The sequence below is a fragment of the Borostomias antarcticus genome (assembly GCF_949987555.1).
Source record: "Borostomias antarcticus genome assembly, chromosome: 20".
NCBI classification, from domain to species: domain Eukaryota; kingdom Metazoa; phylum Chordata; class Actinopteri; order Stomiiformes; family Stomiidae; genus Borostomias; species Borostomias antarcticus.
The window spans coordinates 12,456,602-12,476,575 of NC_140253.1; positions in this window are offsets into that span (position 1 = coordinate 12,456,602).

A 19,974-nucleotide genomic window follows, 5' to 3' on the forward strand; every position below is an offset into this window, starting at 1 on the left:
TAGTAGCATAGTTGGGATAGACAGTAGCTAGCACATTGGTTTGATAGTAGCATAGTTGGGATGGACAGTAGCTAGCACATTGGTTTGCTAGTAGCATAGTTGGGATGGACAGTAGCTAGCACATTGGTTTGAAAGTAGCATAGTTGGGATGGACAGGAGCTAGCACATTGGTTTGATAGTAGCATAGTTGGGATGGACAGTAGCTAGCACATTGGTTTGATAGTAGGATAGTTGGGATGGACAGTAGCTAGCACATAGGTTTGATAGCATAGTTGGGATGGACAGTAGCTAGCACATTGGTTTGATAGTAGCATAGTTGGGATGGACAGTAGCTAGCACATTGGTTTGATAGTAGCATAGTTGGGATGTACAGTAGCTAGCACATTGGTTTGATAGCAAAGTTGGGATGGACAGTAGCTAGCATATTGGTTTGATAGTAGCATAGTTGGGATGGACAGTAGCTAGCACATTGGTTTGATAGTAGCATAGTTGGGATAGACAGTAGCTAGCACATTGGTTTGATAGTAGCATAGTTGGGATGGACAGTAGCTAGCACATTGGTTTGATAGTAGCATAGTTGGGATGGACAGTAGCTAGCACATTGGTTTGATAGTAGCAGAGTTGGGATGGACAGTAGCTAGCACATTGGTTTGATATTAGCATAGTTGGGATGGACAGTAGCTAGCACATTGGTTTGATAGCATAGTTGGGATGGACAGTAGCTAGCACATTGGTTTGATAGTAGCATAGTTGGGATGGACAGTAGCTAGCACATTGGTTTGATATTAGCATAGTTGGGATGGACAGTAGCTAGCACATTGGTTTGATAGTAGCATAGTTGGGATGTACAGTAGCTAGCACATTGGTTTGATAGTAGCATAGTTGGGATGGACAGTAGCTAGCACATAGGTTTGATAGCATAGTTGGGATGGACAGTAGCTAGCACATTGGTTTGATAGTAGCATAGTTGGGATGGAGAGTTGCTAGCACATTGGTTTGATAGTAGCATAGTTGGGATGGACAGTAGCTAGCACATTGGTTTGATAGTAGCATAGTTGGGATGGACAGTAGCTAGCACATTGGTTTGATAGTAGCATAGTTGGGATGGACAGTAGCTAGCACATTGGTTTGATAGTAGCACAGTTGGGATAGACAGTAGCTAGCACATTGGTTTGATAGTAGCATAGTTGGGATAGACAGTAGCTAGCACATTGGTTTGATAGTAGCATAGTTGGGATGGACAGTAGCTAGCACATTGGTTTGCTAGTAGCATAGTTGGGATGGACAGTAGCTAGCACATTGGTTTGATAGTAGCATAGTTGGGATGGACAGGAGCTAGCACATTGGTTTGATAGTAGCATAGTTGGGATGGACAGTAGCTAGCACATTGGTTTGATAGTAGGATAGTTGGGATGGACAGTAGCTAGCACATTGGTTTGATAGTAGCATAGTTGGGATGGACAGTAGCTAGCACATTGGTTTGATAGTAGCATAGTTGGGATGGACAGTAGCTAGCACATTGGTTTGATAGTAGCATAGTTGGGATGTACAGTAGCTAGCACATTGGTTTGATAGCATAGTTGGGATGGACAGTAGCTAGCATATTGGTTTGATAGTAGCATAGTTGGGATGGACAGTAGCTAGCACATTGGTTTGATAGTAGCATAGTTGGGATAGACAGTAGCTAGCACATTGGTTTGATAGTAGCATAGTTGGGATGGACAGTAGCTAGCACATTGGTTTGATAGTAGCTTAGTTGGGATGGACAGTAGCTAGCACATTGGTTTGATAGTAGCATAGTTGGGATGGACAGTAGCTAGCACATTGGTTTGATAGTAGCATAGTTGGGATGGACAGTAGCTAGCACATTGGTTTGATAGTAGCATAGTTGGGATGGACAGTAGCTAGCACATTGGTTTGATAGTAGCAGAGTTGGGATGGACAGTAGTTAGCACATTGGTTTGATAGTTGCATAGTTGGGATGGACAGTAGCTAGCACATTGGTTTGATAGTAGCATAGTTGGGATGGACAGTAGCTAGCACATTGGTTTGATAGTAGCATAGTTGGGATGGACAGTAGCTAGCACATTGGTTTGATAGTAGCATAGTTGGGATGGACAGTAGCTAGCACATTGGTTTGATACTAGCATAGTTGGGATGGACAGTAGCTAGCACATTGGTTTGATAGTAGCATAGTTGGGATGGACAGTAGCTAGCACATAGGTTTGATAGCATAGTTGGGATGGACAGTAGCTAGCACATTGGTTTGATAGTAGCATAGTTGGGATGGACAGTAGCTAGCACATTGGTTTGATAGTAGCTTAGTTGGGATGGACAGTAGCTAGCACATTGGTTTGATAGTAGCATAGTTGGGATGGACAGTTGCTAGCACATTGGTTTGATAGTAGCATAGTTGGGATGGACAGTAGCTAGCACATTGGTTTGATAGTAGCATAGTTGGGATGGACAGTAGCTAGCACATTGGTTTGATAGTAGCATAGTTGGGATGGACAGTAGCTAGCACATTGGTTTGATAGTAGCATAGTTGGGATGTAGAGTAGCTAGCACATTGGTTTGATAGCATATTTGGGATGGACAGTAGCTAGCACATTGGTTTGATAGTAGCATAGTTGGGATGGACAGTAGCTATCACATTGGTTTGATAGTAGCATAGTTGGGATGGACAGTAGCTAGCACATTGGTTTGATAGTAGCATAGTTGGGATGGACAGTAGCTAGCACATTGGTTTGATAGTAGCATAGTTGGGATGGACAGTAGCTAGCACATTGGTTTGATAGTAGCATAGTTGGGATGGACAGTAGCTAGCACATTGGTTTGATAGTTGCATAGTTGGGATGGACAGTAGCTAGAACATTGGTTTGATAGCATAGTTGGGATGGACAGTAGCTAGCACATTGGTTTGATAGTAGCATAGTTGGGATGGACAGTAGCTAGCACATTGGTTTGATAGTAGCATAGTTGGGATAGACAGTAGCTAGCACATTGGTTTGATAGTAGCATAGTTGGGATGGACAGTAGCTAGCACATTGGTTTGATAGTAGCATAGTTGGGATGGACAGGAGCTAGCACATTGGTTTGATAGTAGCATAGTTGGGATGGACAGTAGCTAGCACATTGATTTGATAGTAGCATAGTTGGGATGGACAGTAGCTAGCACATAGGTTTGATAGCATAGTTGGGATGGACAGTAGCTAGCACATTGGTTTGATAGTAGCATAGTTGGGATAGACAGTAGCTAGCACATTGGTTTGATAGTAGCATAGTTGGGATGGACAGAAGCTAGCACATTGGTTTGATAGTAGCATAGTTGGGATGGACAGTAGCTAGCACATTGGTTTGATAGTAGGATAGTTGGGATGGACAGTAGCTAGCACATAGGTTTGATAGCATAGTTGGGATGGACAGTAGCTAGCACATTGGTTTGATAGTAGCATAGTTGGGATGGACAGTAGCTAGCACATTGGTTTGATAGTAGCATAGTTGGGATGTACAGTAGCTAGCACATTGGTTTGATAGCATAGTTGGGATGGACAGTAGCTAGCACATTGGTTTGATAGTAGCATAGTTGGGATGGACAGTTGCTAGCACATTGGTTTGATAGTAGCATAGTTGGGATGGACAGTAGCTAGCACATTGGTTTGATAGTAGCATAGTTGGGATGGACAGTAGCTAGCACATTGGTTTGATAGTAGCAGAGTTGGGATGGACAGTAGCTAGCACATTGGTTTGATAGTGGCATAGTTGGGATAGACAGTAGCTAGCACATTGGTTTGATAGCATAGTTGGGATGGACAGTAGCTAGCACATTGGTTTGATAGTAGCATAGTTGGGATAGACAGTAGCTAGCACATTGATTTGATAGTAGCATAGTTGGGATGGACAGAAGCTAGCACATTGGTTTGATAGTAGCATAGTTGGGATGGACAGTAGCTAGCACATTGGTTTGATAGTAGGATAGTTGGGATGGACAGTAGCTAGCACATAGGTTTGATAGCATAGTTGGGATGGACAGTAGCTAGCACATTGGTTTGATAGTAGCATAGTTGGGATGGACAGTAGCTAGCACATTGGTTTGATAGTAGCATAGTTGGGATGTACAGTAGCTAGCACATTGGTTTGATAGCATAGTTGGGATGGACAGTAGCTAGCATATTGGTTTGATAGTAGCATAGTTGGGATGGACAGTAGCTAGCACATTGGTTTGATAGTAGCATAGTTGGGATAGACAGTAGCTAGCACATTGGTTTGATAGTAGCATAGTTGGGATGGACAGTAGCTAGCACATTGGTTTGATAGTAGCATAGTTGGGATGGACAGTAGCTAGCACATTGGTTTGATAGTAGCATAGTTGGGATGGACAGTAGCTAGCACATTGGTTTGATAGTAGCAGAGTTGGGATGGACAGTAGCTAGCACATTGGTTTGATAGTGGCATAGTTGGGATAGACAGTAGCTAGCACATTGGTTTGATAGCATAGTTGGGATGGACAGTAGCTAGCACATTGGTTTGATAGTAGCATAGTTGGGATAGACAGTAGCTAGCACATTGGTTTGATAGTAGCATAGTTGGGATAGACAGTAGCTAGCACATTGGTTTGATAGTAGCATAGTTGGGATGGACAGTAGCTAGCACATTGGTTTGCTAGTAGCATAGTTGGGATGGACAGTAGCTAGCACATTGGTTTGATAGTAGCATAGTTGGGATGGACAGGAGCTAGCACATTGGTTTGATAGTAGCATAGTTGGGATGGACAGTAGCTAGCACATTGGTTTGATAGTAGGATAGTTGGGATGGACAGTAGCTAGCACATAGGTTTGATAGCATAGTTGGGATGGACAGTAGCTAGCACATTGGTTTGATAGTAGCATAGTTGGGATGTACAGTAGCTAGCACATTGGTTTGATAGTAGCATAGTTGGGATGTACAGTAGCTAGCACATTGGTTTGATAGCATAGTTGGGATGGACAGTAGCTAGCATATTGGTTTGATAGTAGCATAGTTGGGATGGACAGTAGCTAGCACATTGGTTTGATAGTAGCATAGTTGGGATAGACAGTAGCTAGCACATTGGTTTGATAGTAGCATAGTTGGGATGGACAGTAGCTAGCACATTGGTTTGATAGTAGCATAGTTGGGATGGACAGTAGCTAGCACATTGGTTTGATAGTAGCATAGTTGGGATGGACAGTAGCTAGCACATTGGTTTGATAGTAGCAGAGTTGGGATGGACAGTAGCTAGCACATTGGTTTGATAGTGGCATAGTTGGGATAGACAGTAGCTAGCACATTGGTTTGATAGCATAGTTGGGATGGACAGTAGCTAGCACATTGGTTTGATAGTAGCATAGTTGGGATGGACAGTAGCTAGCACATTGGTTTGATATTAGCATAGTTGGGATGGACAGTAGCTAGCACATTGGTTTGATAGTAGCATAGTTGGGATGTACAGTAGCTAGCACATTGGTTTGATAGTAGCATAGTTGGGATGGACAGTAGCTAGCACATAGGTTTGATAGCATAGTTGGGATGGACAGTAGCTAGCATATTGGTTTGATAGTAGCATAGTTGGGATGGAGAGTTGCTAGCACATTGGTTTGATAGTAGCATAGTTGGGATGGACAGTAGCTAGCACATTGGTTTGATAGTAGCATAGTTGGGATGGACAGTAGCTAGCACATTGGTTTGATAGTAGCATAGTTGGGATGGACAGTAGCTAGCACATTGGTTTGATAGTAGCATAGTTGGGATAGACAGTAGCTAGCACATTGGTTTGATAGTAGCATAGTTGGGATAGACAGTAGCTAGCACATTGGTTTGATAGTAGCATAGTTGGGATGGACAGTAGCTAGCACATTGGTTTGCTAGTAGCATAGTTGGGATGGACAGTAGCTAGCACATTGGTTTGATAGTAGCATAGTTGGGATGGACAGGAGCTAGCACATTGGTTTGATAGTAGCATAGTTGGGATGGACAGTAGCTAGCACATTGGTTTGATAGTAGGATAGTTGGGATGGACAGTAGCTAGCACATAGGTTTGATAGCATAGTTGGGATGGACAGTAGCTAGCACATTGGTTTGATAGTAGCATAGTTGGGATGGACAGTAGCTAGCACATTGGTTTGATAGTAGCATAGTTGGGATGTACAGTAGCTAGCACATTGGTTTGATAGCATAGTTGGGATGGACAGTAGCTAGCATATTGGTTTGATAGTAGCATAGTTGGGATGGACAGTAGCTAGCACATTGGTTTGATAGTAGCATAGTTGGGATAGACAGTAGCTAGCACATTGGTTTGATAGTAGCATAGTGGGATGGACAGTAGCTAGCACATTGGTTTGATAGTAGCATAGTTGGGATGGACAGTAGCTAGCACATTGGTTTGATAGTAGCATAGTTGGGATGGACAGTAGCTAGCACATTGGTTTGATAGTAGCATAGTTGGGATGGACAGTAGCTAGCACATTGGTTTGATAGTAGCATAGTTGGGATGGACAGTAGCTAGCACATTGGTTTGATAGTAGCATAGTTGGGATGGACAGTAGCTAGCACATTGGTTTGATAGTAGCAGAGTTGGGATGGACAGTAGTTAGCACATTGGTTTGATAGTAGCATAGTTGGGATGGACAGTAGCTAGCACATTGGTTTGATAGTAGCATAGTTGGGCTGGACAGTAGCTAGCACATTGGTTTGATAGTAGCATAGTTGGGATGGACAGTAGCTAGCACATTGGTTTGATAGTAGCATAGTTGGGATGGACAGTATCTAGCACATTGGTTTGATAGTAGCATAGTTGGGATGGACAGTAGCTAGCACATTGGTTTGATAGTAGCATAGTTGGGATGGACAGTAGCTAGCACATTGGTTTGATAGTAGCATAGTTGGGATGGACAGTAGCTAGCACATTGGTTTGATAGTAGCATAGTTGGGATGGACAGTTGCTAGCACATTGGTTTGATAGTAGCATAGTTGGGATGGACAGTAGCTAGCACATTGGTTTGATAGTAGCATAGTTGGGATGGACAGTAGCTAGCACATTGGTTTGATAGTAGCATAGTTGGGATGGACAGTAGCTAGCACATTGGTTTGATAGTAGCATAGTTGGGATGGACAGGAGCTAGCACATTGGTTTGATAGTAGCATAGTTGGGATGGACAGTAGCTAGCACATTGGTTTGATAGTAGCATAGTTGGGATGGACAGTAGCTAGCACATTGGTTTGATAGTAGGATAGTTGGGATGGACAGTAGCTAGCAAATAGGTTTGATAGCATAGTTGGGATGGACAGTAGCTAGCACATTGGTTTGATAGTAGCATAGTTGGGATGGACAGTAGCTAGCACATTGGTTTGATAGTAGCATAGTTGGGATGTACAGTAGCTAGCACATTGGTTTGATAGCATAGTTGGGATGGACAGTAGCTAGCATATTGGTTTGATAGTAGCATAGTTGGGATGGACAGTAGCTAGCACATTGGTTTGATAGTAGCATAGTTGGGATAGACAGTAGCTAGCACATTGGTTTGATAGTAGCATAGTTGGGATGGACAGTAGCTAGCACATTGGTTTGATAGTAGCATAGTTGGGATGGACAGTAGCTAGCACATTGGTTTGATAGTAGCATAGTTGGGATGGACAGTAGCTAGCACATTGGTTTGATAGTAGCATAGTTGGGATGGACAGTAGCTAGCACATTGGTTTGATAGTGGCATAGTTGGGATAGACAGTAGCTAGCACATTGGTTTGATAGCATAGTTGGGATGGACAGTAGCTAGCACATTGGTTTGATAGTAGCATAGTTGGGATGGACAGTAGCTAGCACATTGGTTTGATAGTAGCATAGTTGGGATGGACAGTAGCTAGCACATTGGTTTGATAGTAGCATAGTTGGGATTGACAGTAGCTAGCACATAGGTTTGATAGCATAGTTGGGATGGACAGTAGCTAGCACATTGGTTTGATAGTAGCATAGTTGGGATGGACAGTAGCTAGCACATTGGTTTGATAGTAGCATAGTTGGGATGGACAGTAGCTAGCACATTGGTTTGATAGTAGCATAGTTGGGATGGACAGTAGCTAGCACATTGGTTTGATAGTAGCATAGTTGGGATGTACAGTAGCTAGCACATTGGTTTGATAGCATATTTGGGATGGACAGTAGCTAGCACATTGGTTTGATAGTAGCATAGTTGGGATGGACAGTAGCTATCACATTGGTTTGATAGTAGCATAGTTGGGATGGACAGTAGCTAGCACATAGGTTTGATAGCATAGTTGGGATGGACAGTAGCTAGCACATTGGTTTGATAGTAGCATAGTTGGGATGGACAGTAGCTAGCACATTGGTTTGATAGTAGCATAGTTGGGATGGACAGTAGCTAGCACATTGGTTTGATAGTTGCATAGTTGGGATGGACAGTAGCTAGCACATTGGTTTGATAGCATAGTTGGGATGGACAGTAGCTAGCACATTGGTTTGATAGTAGCATAGTTGGGATGGACAGTAGCTAGCACATTGGTTTGATAGTAGCATAGTTGGGATAGACAGTAGCTAGCACATTGGTTTGATAGTAGCATAGTTGGGATGGACAGTAGCTAGCACATTGGTTTGATAGTAGCATAGTTGGGATGGACAGTAGCTAGCACATTGGTTTGATTATAGCATAGTTGGGATGTACAGTAGCTAGCACATTGGTTTGATAGCATATTTGGGATGGACAGTAGCTAGCACATTGGTTTGATAGTAGCATAGTTGGGATGGACAGTAGCTAGCACATAGGTTTGATAGCATAGTTGGGATGGACAGTAGCTAGCACATTGGTTTGATAGTAGCATAGTTGGGATGGACAGTAGCTAGCACATATGTTTGATAGCATAGTTGGGATGGACAGTAGCTAGCACATTGGTTTGATAGTAGCATAGTTGGGATGGACAGTAGCTAGCACATTGGTTTGATAGTAGCATAGTTGGGATGGTCAGTAGCTAGCACATTGTTTTGATAGTAGCATTGTTGGGATGGACAGTAGCTAGCACATTGGTTTGATAGTAGCATAGTTGGGATGGACAGTAGCTAGCACATTGGTTTGATAGTAGCATAGTTGGGATGGACAGTAGCTAGCACATTGGTTTGATAGTAGCATAGTTGGGATGGACAGTAGCTAGCACATTGGTTTGATAGTAGCATAGTTGGGATGTACAGTAGCTAGCACATTGGTTTGATAGCATAGTTGGGATGGACAGTAGCTAGCATATTGGTTTGATAGTAGCATAGTTGGGATGGACAGTAGCTAGCACATTGGTTTGATAGTAGCATAGTTGGGATAGACAGTAGCTAGCACATTGGTTTGATAGTAGCATAGTTGGGATGGACAGTAGCTAGCACATTGGTTTGATAGTAGCATAGTTGGGATGGACAGTAGCTAGCACATTGGTTTGATAGTAGCAGAGTTGGGATGGACAGTAGTTAGCACATTGGTTTGATAGTAGCATAGTTGGGATGGACAGTAGCTAGCACATTGGTTTGATAGTAGCATAGTTGGGATGGACAGTAGCTAGCACATTGGTTTGATAGTAGCATAGTTGGGATGGACAGTAGCTAGCACATTGGTTTGATAGTAGCATAGTTGGGATGGACAGTAGCTAGCACATTGGTTTGATAGTAGCATAGTTGGGATGGACAGTAGCTAGCACATAGGTTTGATAGCATAGTTGGGATGGACAGTAGCTAGCACATTGGTTTGATAGTAGCATAGTTGGGATGGACAGTAGCTAGCACATTGGTTTGATAGTAGCATAGTTGGGATGGACAGTAGCTAGCACATTGGTTTGATAGTAGCATAGTTGGGATAGACAGTAGCTAGCACATTGGTTTGATAGTAGCATAGTTGGGATGGACAGTAGCTAGCACATTGGTTTGATAGTAGCATAGTTGGGATGGACAGTAGCTAGCACATTGGTTTGATAGTAGCATAGTTGGGATGGACAGTAGCTAGCACATTGGTTTGATAGTAGCATAGTTGGGATGGACAGTAGCTAGCACATTGGTTTGATAGTGGCATAGTTGGGATAGACAGTAGCAAGCACATTGGTTTGATAGCATAGTTGGGATGGACAGTAGCTAGCACATTGGTTTGATAGTAGCATAGTTGGGATGGACAGTAGCTAGCACATTGGTTTGATAGTGGCATAGTTGGGATGGACAGTAGCTAGCACATTGGTTTGATAGTAGCATAGTTGGGATTGACAGTAGCTAGCACATAGGTTTGATAGCATAGTTGGGATGGACAGTAGCTAGCACATTGGTTTGATAGTAGCATAGTTGGGATGGACAGTAGCTCGCACATAGGTTTGATAGCATAGTTGGGATGGACAGTAGCTAGCACATTGGTTTGATAGTAGCATAGTTGGGATGGAGAGTTGCTAGCACATTGGTTTGATAGTAGCATAGTTGGGATGGACAGTAGCTAGCACATTGGTTTGATAGTAGCATAGTTGGGATGGACAGTAGCTAGCACATTGGTTTGATAGTAGCATAGTTGGGATGGACAGTAGCTAGCACATTGGTTTGATAGTAGCATAGTTGGGATAGACAGTAGCTAGCACATTGGTTTGATAGTAGCATAGTTGGGATAGACAGTAGCTAGCACATTGGTTTGATAGTAGCATAGTTGGGATGGACAGTAGCTAGCACATTGGTTTGCTAGTAGCATAGTTGGGATGGACAGTAGCTAGCACATCTGTTTGATAGTAGGATAGTTGGGATGGACAGTAGCTAGCACATAGGTTTGATAGCATAGTTGGGATGGACAGTAGCTAGCACATTGGTTTGATAGTAGCATAGTTGGGATGGACAGTAGCTAGCACATTGGTTTGATAGTAGCATAGTTGGGATGTACAGTAGCTAGCACATTGGTTTGATAGCATAGTTGGGATGGACAGTAGCTAGCATATTGGTTTGATAGTAGCATAGTTGGGATGGACAGTAGCTAGCACATTGGTTTGATAGTAGCATAGTTGGGATAGACAGTAGCTAGCACATTGGTTTGATAGTAGCATAGTTGGGATGGACAGTAGCTAGCACATTGGTTTGATAGTAGCATAGTTGGGATGGACAGTAGCTAGCACATTGGTTTGATAGTAGCATAGTTGGGATGGACAGTAGCTAGCACATTGGTTTGATAGTAGCATAGTTGGGATGTACAGTAGCTAGCACATTGGTTTGATAGCATATTTGGGATGGACAGTAGCTAGCACATTGGTTTGATAGTAGCATAGTTGGGATGGACAGTAGCTATCACATTGGTTTGATAGTAGCATAGTTGGGATGGACAGTAGCTAGCACATAGGTTTGATAGCATAGTTGGGATGGACAGTAGCTAGCACATTGGTTTGATAGTAGCATAGTTGGGATGGACAGTAGCTAGCACATTGGTTTGATAGTAGCATAGTTGGGATGGACAGTAGCTAGCACATTGGTTTGATAGTTGCATAGTTGGGATGGACAGTAGCTAGCACATTGGTTTGATAGCATAGTTGGGATGGACAGTAGCTAGCACATTGGTTTGATAGTAGCATAGTTGGGATGGACAGTAGCTAGCACATTGGTTTGATAGTAGCATAGTTGGGATAGACAGTAGCTAGCACATTGGTTTGATAGTAGCATAGTTGGGATGGACAGTAGCTAGCACATTGGTTTGATAATAGCATAGTTGGGATGGACAGTAGCTAGCACATTGGTTTGATTATAGCATAGTTGGGATGTACAGTAGCTAGCACATTGGTTTGATAGCATATTTGGGATGGACAGTAGCTAGCACATTGGTTTGATAGTAGCATAGTTGGGATGGACAGTAGCTAGCACATAGGTTTGATAGCATAGTTGGGATGGACAGTAGCTCGCACATTGGTTTGATAGTAGCATAGTTGGGATGGACAGTAGCTAGCACATATGTTTGATAGCATAGTTGGGATGGACAGTAGCTAGCACATTGGTTTGATAGTAGCATAGTTGGGATGGACAGTAGCTAGCACATTGGTTTGATAGTAGCATAGTTGGGATGGTCAGTAGCTAGCACATTGGTTTGATAGTAGCATTGTTGGGATGGACAGTAGCTAGCACATTGGTTTGATAGTAGCATAGTTGGGATGGACAGTAGCTAGCACATTGGTTTCATAGTAGCATAGTTGGGATGGACAGTAGCTAGTACATTGGTTTGATAGTAGCATAGTTGGGATGGACAGTAGCTAGCACATTGGTTTGATAGTAGCATAGTTGGGATGTACAGTAGCTAGCACATTGGTTTGATAGCATAGTTGGGATGGACAGTAGCTAGCATATTGGTTTGATAGTAGCATAGTTGGGATGGACAGTAGCTAGCACATTGGTTTGATAGTAGCATAGTTGGGATAGACAGTAGCTAGCACATTGGTTTGATAGTAGCATAGTTGGGATGGACAGTAGCTAGCACATTGGTTTGATAGTAGCATAGTTGGGATGGACAGTAGCTAGCACATTGGTTTGATAGTAGCATAGTTGGGATGGACAGTAGCTAGCACATTGGTTTGATAGTAGCATAGTTGGGATGGACAGTAGCTAGCACATTGGTTTGATAGTAGCAGAGTTGGGATGGACAGTAGTTAGCACATTGGTTTGATAGTAGCATAGTTGGGATGGACAGTAGCTAGCACATTGGTTTGATAGTAGCATAGTTGGGATGGACAGTAGCTAGCACATTGGTTTGATAGTAGCATAGTTGGAATGGACAGTAGCTAGCACATTGGTTTGATAGTAGCATAGTTGGGATGGACAGTAGCTAGCACATTGGTTTGATAGTAGCATAGTTGGGATAGACAGTAGCTAGCACATAGGTTTGATAGCATAGTTGGGATGGACAGTAGCTAGCACATTGGTTTGATAGTAGCATAGTTGGGATAGACAGTAGCTAGCACATAGGTTTGATAGCATAGTTGGGATGGACAGTAGCTAGCACATTGGTTTGATAGTAGCATAGTTGGGATGGACAGTAGCTAGCACATTGGTTTGATAGTAGCATAGTTGGGATGGACAGTAGCTAGCACATTGGTTTGATAGTAGCATAGTTGGGATGGACAGTTGCTAGCACATTGGTTTGATAGTAGCATAGTTGGGATGGACAGTAGCTAGCACATTGGTTTGATAGTAGCATAGTTGGGATGGACAGTAGCTAGCACATTGGTTTGATAGTAGCATAGTTGGGATGGACAGGAGCTAGCACATTGGTTTGATAGTAGCATAGTTGGGATGGACAGTAGCTAGCACATTGGTTTGATAGTAGCATAGTTGGGATGGACAGTAGCTAGCACATTGGTTTGATAGTAGGATAGTTGGGATGGACAGTAGCTAGCACATAGGTTTGATAGCATAGTTGGGATGGACAGTAGCTAGCACATTGGTTTGATAGTAGCATAGTTGGGATGGACAGTAGCTAGCACATTGGTTTGATAGTAGCATAGTTGGGATGTACAGTAGCTAGCACATTGGTTTGATAGCATAGTTGGGATGGACAGTAGCTAGCATATTGGTTTGATAGTAGCATAGTTGGGATGGACAGTAGCTAGCACATTGGTTTGATAGTAGCATAGTTGGGATAGACAGTAGCTAGCACATTGGTTTGATAGTAGCATAGTTGGGATGGACAGTAGCTAGCACATTGGTTTGATAGTAGCATAGTTGGGATGGACAGTAGCTAGCACATTGGTTTGATAGTAGCATAGTTGGGATGGACAGTAGCTAGCACATTGGTTTGATAGTAGCATAGTTGGGATGGACAGTAGCTAGCACATTGGTTTGATAGTGGCATAGTTGGGATAGACAGTAGCAAGCACATTGGTTTGATAGCATAGTTGGGATGGACAGTAGCTAGCACATTGGTTTGATAGTAGCATAGTTGGGATGGACAGTAGCTAGCACATTGGTTTGATAGTGGCATAGTTGGGATGGACAGTAGCTAGCACATTGGTTTGATAGTAGCATAGTTGGGATTGACAGTAGCTAGCACATAGGTTTGATAGCATAGTTGGGATGGACAGTAGCTAGCACATTGGTTTGATAGTAGCATAGTTGGGATGGACAGTAGCTAGCACATTGGTTTGATAGTAGCATAGTTGGGATGGACAGTAGCTAGCACATTGGTTTGATAGTAGCATAGTTGGGATGGACAGTAGCTAGCACATTGGTTTGATAGTAGCATAGTTGGGATGTACAGTAGCTAGCACATTGGTTTGATAGCATATTTGGGATGGACAGTAGCTAGCACATTGGTTTGATAGTAGCATAGTTGGGATGGACAGTAGCTATCACATTGGTTTGATAGTAGCATAGTTGGGATAGACAGTAGCTAGCACATAGGTTTGATAGCATAGTTGGGATGGACAGTAGCTAGCACATTGGTTTGATAGTAGCATAGTTGGGATGGACAGTAGCTAGCACATTGGTTTGATAGTTGCATAGTTGGGATGGACAGTAGCTAGCACATTGGTTTGATAGCATAGTTGGGATGGACAGTAGCTAGCACATTGGTTTGATAGTAGCATAGTTGGGATGGACAGTAGCTAGCACATTGGTTTGATAGTAGCATAGTTGGGATAGACAGTAGCTAGCACATTGGTTTGATAGTAGCATAGTTGGGATGGACAGTAGCTAGCACATTTGTTTGATAGTAGCATAGTTGGGATGGACAGGAGCTAGCACATTGGTTTGATAGTAGCATAGTTGGGATGGACAGTAGCTAGCACATTGGTTTGATAGTAGCATAGTTGGGATGGACAGTAGCTAGCACATTGGTTTGATAGTAGCATAGTTGGGATGGACAGTAGCTAGCACATAGGTTTGATAGCATAGTTGGGATGGACAGTAGCTAGCACATTGGTTTGATAGTAGCATAGTTGGGATGGACAGTAGCTAGCACATTGGTTTGATAGTAGCATAGTTGGGATGGACAGTAGCTAGCACATATGTTTGATAGCATAGTTGGGATGGACAGTAGCTAGCACATTGGTTTGATAGTAGCATAGTTGGGATGGACAGTAGCTAGCACATTGGTTTGATAGTAGCATAGTTGGGATGGTCAGTAGCTAGCACATTGTTTTGATAGTAGCATTGTTGGGATGGACAGTAGCTAGCACATTGGTTTGATAGTAGCATAGTTGGGATGGACAGTAGCTAGCACATTGGTTTGATAGTAGCATAGTTGGGATGGACAGTAGCTAGCACATTGGTTTGATAGTAGCATAGTTGGGATGGACAGTAGCTAGCACATTGGTTTGATAGTAGCATAGTTGGGATGTACAGTAGCTAGCACATTGGTTTGATAGCATAGTTGGGATGGACAGTAGCTAGCATATTGGTTTGATAGTAGCATAGTTGGGATGGACAGTAGCTAGCACATTGGTTTGATAGTAGCATAGTTGGGATAGACAGTAGCTAGCACATTGGTTTGATAGTAGCATAGTTGGGATGGACAGTAGCTAGCACATTGGTTTGATAGTAGCATAGTTGGGATGGACAGTAGCTAGCACATTGGTTTGATAGTAGCAGAGTTGGGATGGACAGTAGTTAGCACATTGGTTTGATAGTAGCATAGTTGGGATGGACAGTAGCTAGCACATTGGTTTGATAGTAGCATAGTTGGGATGGACAGTAGCTAGCACATTGGTTTGATAGTAGCATAGTTGGGATGGACAGTAGCTAGCACATTGGTTTGATAGTAGCATAGTTGGGATGGACAGTAGCTAGCACATTGGTTTGATAGTAGCATAGTTGGGATGGACAGTAGCTAGCACATAGGTTTGATAGCATAGTTGGGATGGACAGTAGCTAGCACATTGGTTTGATAGTAGCATAGTTGGGATGGACAGTAGCTAGCACATTGGTTTGATAGTAGCATAGTTGGGATGGACAGTAGCTAGCACATTGGTTTGATAGTAGCATAGTTGGGATAGACAGTAGCTAGCACATTGGTTTGATAGTAGCATAGTTGGGATGGACAGTAGCTAGCACATTGGTTTGATAGTAGCATAGTTGGGATGGACAGTAGCTAGCACATTGGTTTGATAGTAGCATAGTTGGGATGGACAGTAGCTAGCACATTGGTTTGATAGTAGCATAGTTGGGATGGACAGTAGCTAGCACATTGGTTTGATAGTGGCATAGTTGGGATAGACAGTAGCAAGCACATTGGTTTGATAGCATAGTTGGGATGGACAGTAGCTAGCACATTGGTTTGATAGTAGCATAGTTGGGATGGACAGTAGCTAGCACATTGGTTTGATAGTGGCATAGTTGGGATGGACAGTAGCTAGCACATTGGTTTGATAGTAGCATAGTTGGGATTGACAGTAGCTAGCACATAGGTTTGATAGCATAGTTGGGATGGACAGTAGCTAGCACATTGGTTTGATAGTAGCATAGTTGGGATGGACAGTAGCTCGCACATAGGTTTGATAGCATAGTTGGGATGGACAGTAGCTAGCACATTGGTTTGATAGTAGCATAGTTGGGATGGAGAGTTGCTAGCACATTGGTTTGATAGTAGCATAGTTGGGATGGACAGTAGCTAGCACATTGGTTTGATAGTAGCATAGTTGGGATGGACAGTAGCTAGCACATTGGTTTGATAGTAGCATAGTTGGGATGGACAGTAGCTAGCACATTGGTTTGATAGTAGCATAGTTGGGATAGACAGTAGCTAGCACATTGGTTTGATAGTAGCATAGTTGGGATAGACAGTAGCTAGCACATTGGTTTGATAGTAGCATAGTTGGGATGGACAGTAGCTAGCACATTGGTTTGCTAGTAGCATAGTTGGGATGGACAGTAGCTAGCACATCTGTTTGATAGTAGGATAGTTGGGATGGACAGTAGCTAGCACATAGGTTTGATAGCATAGTTGGGATGGACAGTAGCTAGCACATTGGTTTGATAGTAGCATAGTTGGGATGGACAGTAGCTAGCACATTGGTTTGATAGTAGCATAGTTGGGATGTACAGTAGCTAGCACATTGGTTTGATAGCATAGTTGGGATGGACAGTAGCTAGCATATTGGTTTGATAGTAGCATAGTTGGGATGGACAGTAGCTAGCACATTGGTTTGATAGTAGCATAGTTGGGATAGACAGTAGCTAGCACATTGGTTTGATAGTAGCATAGTTGGGATGGACAGTAGCTAGCACATTGGTTTGATAGTAGCATAGTTGGGATGGACAGTAGCTAGCACATTGGTTTGATAGTAGCATAGTTGGGATGGACAGTAGCTAGCACATTGGTTTGATAGTAGCATAGTTGGGATGTACAGTAGCTAGCACATTGGTTTGATAGCATATTTGGGATGGACAGTAGCTAGCACATTGGTTTGATAGTAGCATAGTTGGGATGGACAGTAGCTATCACATTGGTTTGATAGTAGCATAGTTGGGATGGACAGTAGCTAGCACATAGGTTTGATAGCATAGTTGGGATGGACAGTAGCTAGCACATTGGTTTGATAGTAGCATAGTTGGGATGGACAGTAGCTAGCACATTGGTTTGATAGTAGCATAGTTGGGATGGACAGTAGCTAGCACATTGGTTTGATAGTTGCATAGTTGGGATGGACAGTAGCTAGCACATTGGTTTGATAGCATAGTTGGGATGGACAGTAGCTAGCACATTGGTTTGATAGTAGCATAGTTGGGATGGACAGTAGCTAGCACATTGGTTTGATAGTAGCATAGTTGGGATAGACAGTAGCTAGCACATTGGTTTGATAGTAGCATAGTTGGGATGGACAGTAGCTAGCACATTGGTTTGATAATAGCATAGTTGGGATGGACAGTAGCTAGCACATTGGTTTGATTATAGCATAGTTGGGATGTACAGTAGCTAGCACATTGGTTTGATAGCATATTTGGGATGGACAGTAGCTAGCACATTGGTTTGATAGTAGCATAGTTGGGATGGACAGTAGCTAGCACATAGGTTTGATAGCATAGTTGGGATGGACAGTAGCTCGCACATTGGTTTGATAGTAGCATAGTTGGGATGGACAGTAGCTAGCACATATGTTTGATAGCATAGTTGGGATGGACAGTAGCTAGCACATTGGTTTGATAGTAGCATAGTTGGGATGGACAGTAGCTAGCACATTGGTTTGATAGTAGCATAGTTGGGATGGTCAGTAGCTAGCACATTGGTTTGATAGTAGCATTGTTGGGATGGACAGTAGCTAGCACATTGGTTTGATAGTAGCATAGTTGGGATGGACAGTAGCTAGCACATTGGTTTCATAGTAGCATAGTTGGGATGGACAGTAGCTAGTACATTGGTTTGATAGTAGCATAGTTGGGATGGACAGTAGCTAGCACATTGGTTTGATAGTAGCATAGTTGGGATGTACAGTAGCTAGCACATTGGTTTGATAGCATAGTTGGGATGGACAGTAGCTAGCATATTGGTTTGATAGTAGCATAGTTGGGATGGACAGTAGCTAGCACATTGGTTTGATAGTAGCATAGTTGGGATAGACAGTAGCTAGCACATTGGTTTGATAGTAGCATAGTTGGGATGGACAGTAGCTAGCACATTGGTTTGATAGTAGCATAGTTGGGATGGACAGTAGCTAGCACATTGGTTTGATAGTAGCATAGTTGGGATGGACAGTAGCTAGCACATTGGTTTGATAGTAGCATAGTTGGGATGGACAGTAGCTAGCACATTGGTTTGATAGTAGCAGAGTTGGGATGGACAGTAGTTAGCACATTGGTTTGATAGTAGCATAGTTGGGATGGACAGTAGCTAGCACATTGGTTTGATAGTAGCATAGTTGGGATGGACAGTAGCTAGCACATTGGTTTGATAGTAGCATAGTTGGAATGGACAGTAGCTAGCACATTGGTTTGATAGTAGCATAGTTGGGATGGACAGTAGCTAGCACATTGGTTTGATAGTAGCATAGTTGGGATAGACAGTAGCTAGCACATAGGTTTGATAGCATAGTTGGGATGGACAGTAGCTAGCACATTGGTTTGATAGTAGCATAGTTGGGATAGACAGTAGCTAGCACATAGGTTTGATAGCATAGTTGGGATGGACAGTAGCTAGCACATTGGTTTGATAGTAGCATAGTTGGGATGGACAGTAGCTAGCACATTGGTTTGATAGTAGCATAGTTGGGATGGACAGTAGCTAGCACATTGGTTTGATAGTAGCATAGTTGGGATGGACAGTTGCTAGCACATTGGTTTGATAGTAGCATAGTTGGGATGGACAGTAGCTAGCACATTGGTTTGATAGTAGCATAGTTGGGATGGACAGTAGCTAGCACATTGGTTTGATAGTAGCATAGTTGGGATGGACAGGAGCTAGCACATTGGTTTGATAGTAGCATAGTTGGGATGGACAGTAGCTAGCACATTGGTTTGATAGTAGCATAGTTGGGATGGACAGTAGCTAGCACATTGGTTTGATAGTAGGATAGTTGGGATGGACAGTAGCTAGCACATAGGTTTGATAGCATAGTTGGGATGGACAGTAGCTAGCACATTGGTTTGATAGTAGCATAGTTGGGATGGACAGTAGCTAGCACATTGGTTTGATAGTAGCATAGTTGGGATGTACAGTAGCTAGCACATTGGTTTGATAGCATAGTTGGGATGGACAGTAGCTAGCATATTGGTTTGATAGTAGCATAGTTGGGATGGACAGTAGCTAGCACATTGGTTTGATAGTAGCATAGTTGGGATAGACAGTAGCTAGCACATTGGTTTGATAGTAGCATAGTTGGGATGGACAGTAGCTAGCACATTGGTTTGATAGTAGCATAGTTGGGATGGACAGTAGCTAGCACATTGGTTTGATAGTAGCATAGTTGGGATGGACAGTAGCTAGCACATTGGTTTGATAGTAGCATAGTTGGGATGGACAGTAGCTAGCACATTGGTTTGAT